This window comes from Manis javanica, chromosome 10 (genome assembly GCF_040802235.1).
Source record: "Manis javanica isolate MJ-LG chromosome 10, MJ_LKY, whole genome shotgun sequence".
NCBI classification, from domain to species: domain Eukaryota; kingdom Metazoa; phylum Chordata; class Mammalia; order Pholidota; family Manidae; genus Manis; species Manis javanica.
In genome coordinates this window covers 106,930,928-106,943,498 of record NC_133165.1, presented here as the reverse complement: position 1 = coordinate 106,943,498, position 12,571 = coordinate 106,930,928, and the positions used below count along the sequence as shown (strand labels likewise).

General features: G+C 45.2%; 1 long non-coding RNA gene across 1 annotated transcript; it reads right to left on the bottom strand.

Moving 5' to 3' along the window:
• Positions 1-2,046: 2,046 nt before the first annotated feature.
• LOC140843827 (uncharacterized) lies at positions 2,047-6,245 on the bottom strand. Its single transcript, XR_012121790.1, has 3 exons — positions 6,086-6,245; positions 2,836-3,310; positions 2,047-2,137 (listed from the first exon to the last, which is right to left on the bottom strand). It is a non-coding gene; the product is annotated as an uncharacterized lncRNA (long non-coding RNA).
• Positions 6,246-12,571: the final 6,326 nt, after the last annotated feature.

The following is a 12,571-nucleotide window of genomic DNA, read 5'->3' as shown; positions in this document are numbered from 1 at the left end:
ACCCAGAGGAGACTGTTACAGAGCATGCAATATATGCTGGGAATTCTGCTAAATATTTTATGTCAATCAGATGGTCGAATCCTTATAACAAATCTCTGAGAACAATATTTCTGTTAAGTCTATTACATAGTTAAATCAAGTGAGCGTTATTAACTAACTCGATACCTGAGCTTGTAGCCCACTCTTCTTCTGACTAGTTGTCTAACTTCAGGCAACTTTCCTATAACTGGTCTCTGCCTCAAGTTCCCTATCTGAGAAATGGAGATTATAATCATAATATTTTATAAGAAATAAATGAGCTCTTACCTGGAAAGAAAGCAGAACAGTGCCTGGCACACTGAGATTACTCATAAATGCTAGCAATTATTATTATGTTTCCAGTCTTACGTAACATTCAGTGTTTAAGCCATTTGTCCCATTAGACTGTGAGATTCTAAGGATCTCAATTCTGTTATCTCAAAATCCTCATGTGTAAAATAGGCCTAATAATACTTACCTTGCAGCTGCGTTGCAAGATTAGAGAGAATGTTCTGTGTATATAAATAAAGTACTTAGCCCAGTTCCCAGCCTATAAAAGGTGCTTGATACATTTCTATTATTACGATTGCTACTATTAGTAATTCTCTAATGATTAACACCGTTCTAGAAATACAGTGTTCAAAACGCATCTTGTGACTCAAATGGAAACAAATGGGGTAGAATTGATTCAGCAGCGCCCCCAACCGCCATGGGGCCTAAGGGATTACCATTGCCTCCCTCCGTTTCCTGAGTGGTGACTCATCCCTGGCCTTGTTTAACATTGAGAGGTGAGGGCTCACTCCTGCTAACTACTTAAAAACTAATATTGGGTTTGCAAAAACTACTTTTTAATGATCTTTAACAGCCCTCCAGAAAACCTCATTAGCAGGCACCGGATCACTCAGGGCTGCGCAGGGGCAGGTTTGTGTGCATAGCCAGAGGTCGTTAGCTTCCATTTGTCTCTGAAGGCGGTGCCCATGCCGTACATGCTCTACAGGGGTCCCTCCACCGGGTCTCAGAGTCACCTCTTTCTCCCTTTGCCCACTATGGCTGGGGCCTTGGGCCTTCCAGAAAGACCACTGCTCTCACCCGTCAGCGGACCCACCGGACTCCAGTCTATTCCTGCACGGATCCCCCCCAGTTTTAATGGGCAGGCATCACTCCTCCACTCAAATGCCCAGCCTAACTCCCTATTGCCTCTCTCACCAACTCAGCTCTGCCCCAGGGGCCCCTTGCCCCCTGCCCCTCTTGCTCCTACGACTCCCCCACATCGAGACTGTCCAAACCACGTGAGTCTGGATATTCTGTCCCAGACTAAAGGTTTGTGTTCTGTTTTCTAAGCTTTTGCACATACAGGTGCCACCATCTGGATTGCTAATGCTCAACCCACATGGGGCAATGTGCGGGAGGAGACAGAACTCAGGGTATGGACTCTACAGAGAGGTGTTCTTAGTACCTTTGACCCTAAATAATTCCTTGGTTGAAGGCCAATACATCAGCACTCCAGGGTCCACCTGTTCTGCCTCATTATTTAAAACATTACAATAGCGTTTCGAAACCTTGGCACTCTGGACATTTAGGGCAAGAGAATTCTTTGTTGTTGGAGTGGAGGGGCTGCCCTGTGCATTGTGAAATGTTTGGGAGCAACCCCGGCCTCTCCCATCTCTATGCCGGGTGCTCCCCCCTTTCCCCCAGTGTTGACAATCACAAATGTATCCGGGCATTTTCCAGTGCCCCCTGGAGAGCAAAGCCGCTCGCAGTTAAGGAGCACGGACTACACTCCCTGCGAGAACCTTCACAATGGTCTACCTAAAGCCCAGTAATTGGCCTTTTCACGTGTCTATGTCTCTTTTTAACAGAAACAACAATAGCTAATACTTATGTAGCACCCATTATATGCCTAGCATTGTCCTTAAGAGATTCACTTATGTTAGCTGATTTATCATCACCTACCCCATGAACTAAGTATTTTTATTGTCACCAATTTACATATGTGGAAAACGAGACACAGAGAGGTTAAATAACTTACCAGAGTCTCATGGTCAGAATTCACTTCCAGGAAGTGTTATCTCTGGATTTCCTCTTCTGAATCCATAATGCCTCTTGGAATAAACAGGTACTTTGGAATAAGAAAGACCTAAGTTTACATTCCAGCTCTGACACTTAGGAGTTTCAAAGCTTTGGGAAAGGTGGATCCCCAATTTCCTTAGCAAAATGGAGATGATAATGCCTATACTGCAGGACTGTTTAAGTTTAAAAATAATACATATTTAAAGCTTCTAGAATAGGATCTGACCTATAGAAGATGCTTAATGAAGAGGGCTGGTGGTGTGAATGATGGAGATAAAACAGAAGGAGCTAAAGTAGGAGAGGAGAAACTTTAAAATCTTAGGAAAAAAAGGGTCAGTGGCTTTCCTTTTCTATGTACTACGAGGATCCAGACATAGAGCAGAGAGTAGATGCTCCATTGCTGTCCTTCTGGGACCCTAGAGCATGAGTTGGCCAACTGCAGCCCACAGGCTAACTTGGCCCACCACCTATTTTTGTTAACAAAGTTTTATTGGAACGCAGCCATGCACATTCACATAGGCACGGTCTATGGCTGTTTTCACACTACAGTAGCAGAACTGAGTAGTTGCAACATAGACTGATGGCCCACACAGCCAAAAAATTTGCTATTGGGCCTTTTACAGAAAAGGTCTGCTTACCTCTAATATATAATTTAAACTGGAAAACACTAAATGTGAAGATCTCTAAGACCCTTTCTTACTTTGAATGCATTCTGTGATTTTTCTGAATTCCCAGCTCCAAACTCACCTCCTTCCTGTTACCTTCTGTCATTGACTCCATCCATCTCAGGCTTTGTTGATTACTCCCACTCACATCATCGGATGAAGGCACTGTGCTATTCATTTTCAGTATCTCTCATGTTGTCAGCTTGCAGGTGCCCCAGAATTACTTTAGGCATGTGCTTCTGCAGACAAAGTCCCCAGTGCTTGTTCCATGTTGCTGCCAAGAGCTGCCCTCTGAAGATTTTTGACAGCCCAACTGCCAGTCTCCAGAGCAGAGAAATGATGCCAGCCTCTCATTCAAAAGGAATAGGGGGAAAGACTCAGGCAGGCCCACAGCTGGGCCCAACACTTTCCATCTTGGTCTCTTCTCCATCCTTCCTGGTAGCTCCAGACCTTGTTCTCCTGTAGGTGCCACAAGGCCACGCACCAACTGCCAAAATTCCTCTCTATCTTGGCCAGTTATGGTAGGACAAAGTTCTCTCTTAAGAAGAATTCAGAAACTAGAGTGGGGAATAAAACAAACATAAAAGTATAAAGAAAAAGAAGCTGTGAGTTGATTTTTCTTCCTAGAAACTAATGCTTAATTTCTAAGTTAGCCTCCAACTTAGAAAAAGCTGAGGTACACAGCTACTCATTATTCCCTGAAACCATGTCATGATATTAACAGATGGGTGTTTACCAAGAGATGGGCCACTTACAAGCTGTGTGACACAGTAGCGTCTTTCTCCTTTGGTGAAGAAAATTCTCCCCAGAAACACTCTAAGAGAGGTTTCTATGCACTTGACATAGCTGCAAGGGAGCCTATCATATTCAGCTTCTATTATGAAAAGTGGTCTTTTTCAGAAGGAAGAAAAGGCAGACAAATGGCTATTGAGCAGGTGTTTCCTTTAGTGAGTTACTATTGTTACTATTTAAAAATATGTAATTAAAGTATCCTATTCCTACATACAACAATGTATATTTTTGTTTGCAAATGTCAGCTATTCAGAAGACCCACACTGTGAGCCTGTTTTCATTTTTGTTCTCAAAAGGGCAGGGGTCTATTTTTTCTAAAAGGCTTTTTTTCCTTCAAAAAGCTTTAAATTTCTAACAAATTCCTTGGGTCACTTTCCCAGAACTGGTGCGACTGGCACATTGGAGCTGAGAGAGGGGGATAAGAAAGGAGGGTACCCGCACATTGACAGTTCTCCTATACTAGGCATTCTGCTCATCCCTTTCTATCCACGATTTTACTTACTTCTCGTTGCAACCCTCTGAGGTAGCTGTGATCATCACCAGGGCCCGGGGACTAGGGTGAGGAAGTGGGGTGCCTAGAGCCCAAAATCTAAGGAAGCAGTCATTCTCAGGGCTGAGACAGAAGCATTCCCACACTGACATAACCTGGAGAGTGAGTGCCTCCTTAAACTTGGCACCCTAGTTGTTTCACTCATCTCAGCCTCATCCTGGCTATGATTATCACTGTACAGATGAGACATCAGGGAGTCTGAAAATCGACAGAGCTCTAATTTAACCCCCACCTGCCTGACTCCAGAGGACCCAACCTTAAACACTGGGTGATGCTGTGCTGACTGAGTGATACAGGTACCATGGAAACAGGATGGAGAGCTGGTAGAAGGGTTGGGCCAACTGGTAGACCTTTGAAGAAACAAGACTCCATTGAGTGCTCATCCATTAAGGATCACATGTTGACCACTGCTGCCTCACTTCCCTGCCCTGCTGTACTGTCATTCCCACCCCTGGCTCCAGCCCCTTTTGTTCCACTCCTCCTATGTGGCACTTGCCAACCTTCCTGGTGGAACACACCTGCAAGTTCCTAGAGTACCCCTGAATCCCGCTTCCAGATAATCAACTTAAAATCTAAAATAAAGCATTGTGCAATGCCTCCCTGGTGTCCCTCAGCAAGAGATCATCTGCTGACTGGGTACCTGCTTGTTGGTCACGTCTTACTTTATTTACATTTCCTACATAGCGAGCATTGAGGAAGGCGAGTGGCAGAGTGTTTGTCCACCCCCAGACAGATTTCACAAGATAGGTTATCTAACTTTGCCCGAGTTCTAGCTGATCACGAGAACGTGAGTATAGAAAGAAATCCTTCTGGGCTCTGGAAAAGAGAAGGTTCAAATGGTATTGAATATTTGATTGGCAACTATTCACTGAGCTGTTATAATATCAAGTGAAGACTTGACACTGTTTAAGTCTTGGCCAAGGACCCAAGGCCACATAGGCTGTGCTGCTGAGATTCTGCCCTAAGCAATGGGTTTGCACTGAGTAATCAAAACTCCAACCCTGTGCCATGAAGCGTGGAGTCCAAAGTAACACTGTGCACACAGTTTAGGGACCCCAAACTGGGAAATGTGAAAAAACACTGGTCAAGAGGAGCTAAATTCTGTTGGTCTTCCGTAGAGGCAAATGCTAAACTACTCAGTGGGATGTCTTCACACATCAGGACATAAAACACTATTCTCAAAGGAAACTAGCTGCCACTAAACACGAGCTGGTAGTAAAAAAGCAAAAAAAATACATAGGAATAAACATCAGTGAGAACCAGCAGATGTAGCCAATGTCAAACTCACACCCCAAAGACCACAGACAATAATTTAAATAATAATAATAGCACTCTTCTCCAGACATGGAACTCAGTTTTAGTGAAGTTTAGTGGTCTTTCTAACATTCACTATGTTACATTTTACCCAGCACTCTGACATTTTGGTGCTCAGGCCAGACTGGGGATGGGATTTTTAAGTTAAGTATATTTAAAATATTCAAAGAGATGAAAGAAGAGAGTCAGTAATATAATAACTATGAAAAAATTGCCAATAGATTTGAGAAAGAATCAAATACAAATTGTGGAAATGGAAAATACAGCAATAGAAAATAAATAAATAAATAAAACAACCTATCCACCAGAGTGGATAGGTTAAATGATAAATCCATAATTGAATTCAATTCTATCACCTACTGATGAACTGTAGTTAGGCAAGTTGTTTTATTTCTCTGAGCCTTAGTTTCCACATTCATAAAATGGTCTATTAATAGCTAACTCATAAAGTTATTATGACCTTTCAGTGAATAATATAAATAAAACCTGGCATCTGGTTAAATCTCAACCTGTTCCCTTTTCATCTGTCTGCCTAATTTTTTACCTAGTTATTTTTATACTTGACGTTCTACCACTAGATGGTAAGTTCTTCACAAGCAAGACCAAATGCAAAGTTTGCATAGAGAGGATTCTGGCTGAAAAAAAATGTATATAATATACATAATATAAAACTTACCCAACAGAAGGAAAGTAAAAATACATTTGAAAATGAAAGTAAAGAGAAAACCAAGGGTCAGTCCAAACACATGAAAAAATTCTGGATGATTTTCCCAAATTTGGATTTCTGGTTCCTGGCATTCATCCACACTTATTAAGGCAGCTCAGAAGTCAGCAAACTTCTTCTGCGAAAGACCAGAGAGTATATATTTTAGGCTTTGCAGATCATGTGGTCTCTGTTACAACAGTCCATTCTGCCACTGTAGTGTAAAAGCAGCCATAGGCAACCTATAAATAAATGAGCATGGCTGTGCTCCAAGAAGATTTTATTTATAAACACAGGGAGCAGGCTGGATTTGGCCATAGGTCATAGTTTGTCAACGTCTGAGGAAGGCTACTTTTTTCTATGCACTTTTCCCACTTGGTTCCTGCCTTTTCTAGCCTTTATCACAGTATATGGACATTGTAAGCATATGCATCTGCCGCCACAACTAGACCATGAACTCCTCCAGGTTAGGAGCATGAGCAATTCAGTTTTGCAACCTCCAGGAGTAGCTAGCAAAGGCTTGGTACAAAGCTCTATAAATAATTGCTAGGGAAATGAATGAGAGGCGGGGTCTAATTCCCCTTCCCTTGAATCCATACAGGTCTTGGGGACTCACTTGACAGACAGAATGTGGCAGACATGGCATGGGGGACTTCTGAGGCTACAACATAAGAAGTCTTACAGCTTCAGCACGGCTGCCTTGGAACATTGGTTACATGGCCCTGAGCAGCTATGTAAATGTCAGGCTGCTCTGCAAGACAGGATATTCAGAGAGGCAGGTGCTGAGACGACACAGAAGAGGAGGGTGACCTGGCACAGACAGCTTTCCAGCCATCCCCATTGGGACAGCAGGCATGTGAGCGAGCCACACTGGACCCTGCAGCCCTGCCCAGCTGCCAGCTGAACACCTGGCGTGACTCTGGCTGATGCCCTGTGGAGCAGAGGAGCCACCCAAATGAGCCCCGTCTGACTTCCTGACAAAGTCATGAGATACCAAAAAAAGGTGGTTCTTTGGCCACTCCATTTTGGGGTAGTTTCTCATACAGCATCAGATCACCGGGCCACTTGGGATGTAATCCATGAAGTGAGCTCCAATCAGGTCTCTGGGTGTCACTAAGAAGCAGTCTCTCCCCAGATGATCTTAGGATTTTCCTGTCCTGTCCTTTACTTTCCTAGAGGGCTTTCCTGGATCCCAGTGACCTCTGAAAATTCTGCCTTCAGGACCTAAACCAGGTCTTCCCACCCCCTAACCCCAAAGAAAGGTCTTTCTCAACTCCTCCAGGCCATGGCCAACACAGCCTTGAGTATATATCAATAGGGCATATTTCCTGCATTATCCTTTGGAAATTTTTCCTTTACTATTGCCTGAAATTGTCGTGTAAATTTTACCTGCGTTTTGACTTTTTCTGTTCCTGTATTTGCAGGAGATTGGGCTGTATGACCTCTGAGTTCTCTTCCAGCTCAGCAATTCCAAGGCTACATCTAAGGTATCTGAGCACTTAACTCTAGTGAGGCCTAACTTCCCTTCAGAGATACCTAGCAATAGGGAGGGCCGGGGGCAAACTCCAGGGGCTCACTTGATGCAGAGGCAGAGGACAGCAGATGTGTCCTCTCCCGTAATCTCTGCATCCTGCAGGAAGACGTGCTTAGGTCTGGGCACAGCTGAACAACCTGCGGATCTGGGCTCCAGGGAGGGGACCCCACCTACTCTGCTTGTTTATGGGATTAGCGTGGAAGTGTCCTTATAAAAGGAAATAAACATTTCAGGCTCGAAGACTGAGCATCGAGCAGACTGAGCCTAAGGGTTAGATACTTAGAGGAGCCCTGGGGAGGGGCAGATGCCCAGCAAGTGGAAACCTTGTGAAGTGGGTCTCAGGCATCTCCCCTCCCACTAGGGAGGCGGGGCTTAGGCCCAGTTTACTGATTGCCTGGCAACTTGAAGGGAGCTGGAGGGGTCATGCGGCCCTTCCCCTTTTGTTTAACGTCGTCCACCCAACCATGATCTCTCCTGTTTTGCCTCACTGGCCAAAACAATCCCAAACCCCAGCCTTTGGGTGAGCAGGTCCATCCTCTGCGTGGTGCAGTGGAGAACAAATATCCTCTGTGCCTCTCCCACGCTGTCAAGAATTTCTTTCTCACATTCTGCCCCCTTGAGCAGTCCTTCATGAATCCACAGCAGCTGTTTCCTAGTCCTTTCATTTTCCTTTTTCAGAGGAATTGTAATGGGCTGCGCTTTAATTAGGATCTCCCTCAGGAGAGCCAGGCTCTCTTCCACTCCCGGGGGTTTGCAGATTCCCTGTTAGTGAGGCAGGCTGATTAGATTTCTTAATTCCCTAAAATTCGTTGTCTCGAAGCCTAATACCCTTGTTGCGATGAGGTCTGTTTCTCTCCCTCTCCTCTCCTTAGTGCACTAAATCCGGCACCAGTCACCGGTACGGGGCTTATGCTAGGACTTCGTATGGGTGCCTTTCTGGGATGGGTAAGCTGGCCCTGCAGGTGGAGCCTCCCCTGGATGAATGGCTTTGCTGAAGCTGAAAGGCGCCCTGCATGATGGTTTGGAAAGGCCCCCTTTGTGCAGCAGATTGCCACTCGCCCCGCTGAGGTGGGTCTAACATGGAGTGACCAGAAAAAGCCCCAGCCCCAGGTTTCCTCTGGCTTCTCACTCACTCATACTCCCTTCTTGCGTGAATTTTTATCAGGCTCCTTCTATGTGCAATGGAGACAAAATGATAAACATGGTTCTTAATTTCTTGGAAATTACTATCTAATGGCCAGTAACTGAAAAGGTCATTAAATACTCTGCAATGCTGTGAGGGGGGCTTTGAGCAAAGCAGGACACCTAGGCTGGCATTTAACCAGTCTTTGAGGGACAGAGAAGGATCTGTGGGCAAACCAACCTCGCAACTGAGACTTGAAGGATAAGTCAGAGTTTCAGGCCGCAGAGACTGGAGCCGAGATGAGAAGCATGGTAGTGAAGAGGAGAGGCAGGGAGGCAGGGAGGCAGGGAGGCCTGCCTGGGGCTGCACGTACAGCAACGTGCTGTGGCTGGAAGGCAGTGGGCAGGGTACGGGGGCGCAAGGGGGTTTTGAGGAGTCTTGAGAGCTAGAGATGTGACAGCAGGCAGACGCCAGGATGTGCGAGAACGAGTGAGCTGTGTTGAGCCATATGCCCTGCATCTGCTCGGGCTCCCCCCTTGATCTCATCTGCAGTGCAGAGTTCAGGGCCCCGCACGTTGTGCTCCCAGGACTTGAGAGAGTCCCTAACTACTCAGGTTCTAGTTCAGGCTGGTCCTGGAAGCAGGCGCCACCAGAACCTAAAACGCACACCATCTCTGCTCACGGAAGCCTGCAAGTCTTCTGGCAAAGGAATCAGCCCTGAAAAAACAAAATAGGTCCTGCAGAGAAGATGGAAAATACCATCAGCCTCAGTGCCGCAGGGGCTGGGTGTTCTAGGCTATTGAGGAGGCAGGCAGGGCGATGGGGTAGAAGCTGCTTTCAACTTTCTAGTGTCCAGAACACCCTCACGGCATCCGAGCACTACCAATAGCCACCCCAGGGGAGCCCTCTTTTGTTAACACTTGTCACAGACCTATGGGTTATCTTTTTTTTTTTTTTAAATTTCAGAGTTTGTCTCCAAAAGTTCTTGTTGGTGTAGAGGGTAGAGGAATGGGGCAGAGAGGGCAGTTGTGTGTATGTTATTTTTTTGGCCCAGATTCAGGACAAAGCAGAGGAATAGAACTCTCTAGGAGGCCCCAAAGGCAGGAGAAATAGGGATTGGTGGAGATCAGAGCAGGCCTGGAGTTGGGGACTAAGATAGGAGAACCCAGATTAAAGAGAAGAAAGACAACAGAAATTGAAGTTGGCCAAAAGACAAGACCACAAAGCCCCAGTAACAGAGTGGACCAACATATCAGCCATTGACCACTGCCAGTTAATCAATTGGTCGGTAACACCGTTAGCAATGTTAGCTGAGAACAGTGATTTTTTTTGTCATTGTAAATAATTGCTATTATCCATTGATTACATCGTCAGTGATCACCACTGATCATGAAAACAATATGCACTTATCAGACACTTATTGTCTGCCAGGCACAACATTTTACGGAAGATGGGTAGATACTTAGATACATACATACAGTTAGACAGCTAGGTAGGTAAGGAGATAGATAGCAGGATCGCCTGTCTTCTCATTCCCTCTGATAAGGAAATAAAACCTAATGACTTCAAGGACATAATTGGGCAAAGTGCTTCCCAATTCAATAGAAGAGGTCTATGCAAGAGAGAGACACAGGCACTTCTATCTGATTAAAAAGTATGCCAGTATGAAAAACGGGATCCTATGTCTGGGTGAGGATGACAGGCACAGTATTAACCCTTCCAGGATGAGGTATCGTATCTGATTTCTTTGCTTTTACTACTCCAGAGTGCTGAAGAAACACAGGGAGTAAAAAAGTCAAGAAACCCAGAGCAGAGGGCCCTGCCTCACCTCCGTGGTTTTCACGTCCCCTTTCCCAGCAGCAGAAACAGAGGCAAGAATCCGAGATGCCAGAGGAGGTGGGAACTTGATAATCGCTGAGGACAATGACAGTCTGGGAAAGAAGACAAGGGAGGAAGAGGGGGAGGGGCTTTGCGAGAAAGGCAGGATTCTTCAGTGGCTGGGAGATGTCTGCAAGGGGCCTGGAGACTGGCAGCTGCTACTCTGAGCCTGTTACCCAGAATGATTAGGACCAGCTTGTTGAAAAGACAGTGAAAGAAGAGAAATCTTTAAAAATGAAAGATGTACACCCTAAAGATTTTGTTTCAACCTAAAACATATTAATGCACATTTGATTACCTTTTGCTACAGGGCTCAACTCCTTCTTTCGATATGTGCTTGCAAGTTGGATATCCCAATCTTCTTGTATAAATGTCCTTTACATTTCAGTTTCTAGTTTCAAATCCTTTAAAATGGGATGAGAATATAGAGACTCACATGAAGCAATCTGAGCAATGAATCTAAGCACTGCATCTCTACTATTGTTTTCCGACCACTTGCTCTCACCTCATAGATACCTGAACAGCATTTCTAAGTGACTTGGCTTTTCAAGTGTTTTTCAACTAATTTAACATAGTTTTTATGGAAGTATTGCTCTACTTCCTTTCACATGCACATTTTTCAACTTATATAATTTCTAATTAGGTTAAAGTAATAAGAGCAGCTGGCTATCAAGTGGAACTTTATTTTGACCCAGAATTATCTACCAAGACCCAAAGAAAATGGTAAAGTAGCACCTAGTAGCCCACATTCTAAAGGAAACTGAGAATATCGGGAGGCCAGCCCCCTCGGGGTTTCAAGGGGAGGCTCAGCCCACAACCTCTCTTCTAGGTAAGCAATGGCTAATGGAGGAGATGGGACTCCAGGACATCAGGAGAGTCCTCATGGGGGCGTATATGATTTTGCCCTTCCTCCCACTTGGGGGAAGGGAGGGTCTCTCCTCCCGCCAAGACATGAAAGGGGGATTCTAAGGGCATCACCAGCAAAGACCTGCGTATGCAAGAAAAAGGGTCTAGTACTTCCTTCTTTGGTGGGGTGTCGGTTATGCATCGTATTTCTTGATCTCTCCCTGTCTCATGCCTATCTGAGCAGAGGGAGATGAGAACTGGAGAGAAATACCAGGGCAAAGTAGGGGCATCAGTAGAAAAGGTTCCCCTCCCACAGCTGTGGCAAGGACAAAGGGTCCTGGCGGGTTGGTGGGCACTGCATAATGCAGCCATGACCTGGGACCAGAGAGCTGGCCACTGGTGAGGGGGCATCTTTAGCACAGACCCTCAGTGGGAACACAGGGCCTGAGCTGAGGGTAGGCGCTACACCACTGCAGTATGCAGTAGGGGGTCCCTCCAGAGGGCCCACACGTATGGCTCCCAGAGACACTCAGCATGGAAGCGTCACCACGCAAAGGGCACCTTTGGGACTCAGTGCCGGACACAGTGGGCTTGAGGCAGGATTCGCTTCTCCCCATTGCCGGCACGTGTCCCAGGAGTTAGGAGAGATGTTAGTGATCATTGTGGAGAGAAGAGGAAATACTTTCAGAAACTGTGTCTGTATATGCATCTTAATATACAGATGCCTAAACAATAAAAAAGTTAGCCAATCTTTATAGGCACCAACTAGATAATAGGCACTACTCTAAACACTACCTATAACTACTTCATTTCTAAATGTTCATTTTTATATTTATATATAAGAATATACACAGACAATGTATTTTATCCCATAAAAGTGGAACGTATTTTTTCAGAAATAGGAACCTGCAGCAGGTTCTGTTAGTTGTTTACCCAGCCATCCTTCTCCCTTCTTCCTTTCTAACAGAACCCGATTTTATTCTGGGCAGAACATCCCCAAGTGGTGAACTATGATTGCTCTTAGCCTCTTCTCCTTGCTACATGTCTCTATTTCTTCCAGAAGGATTAAAAACAAAGC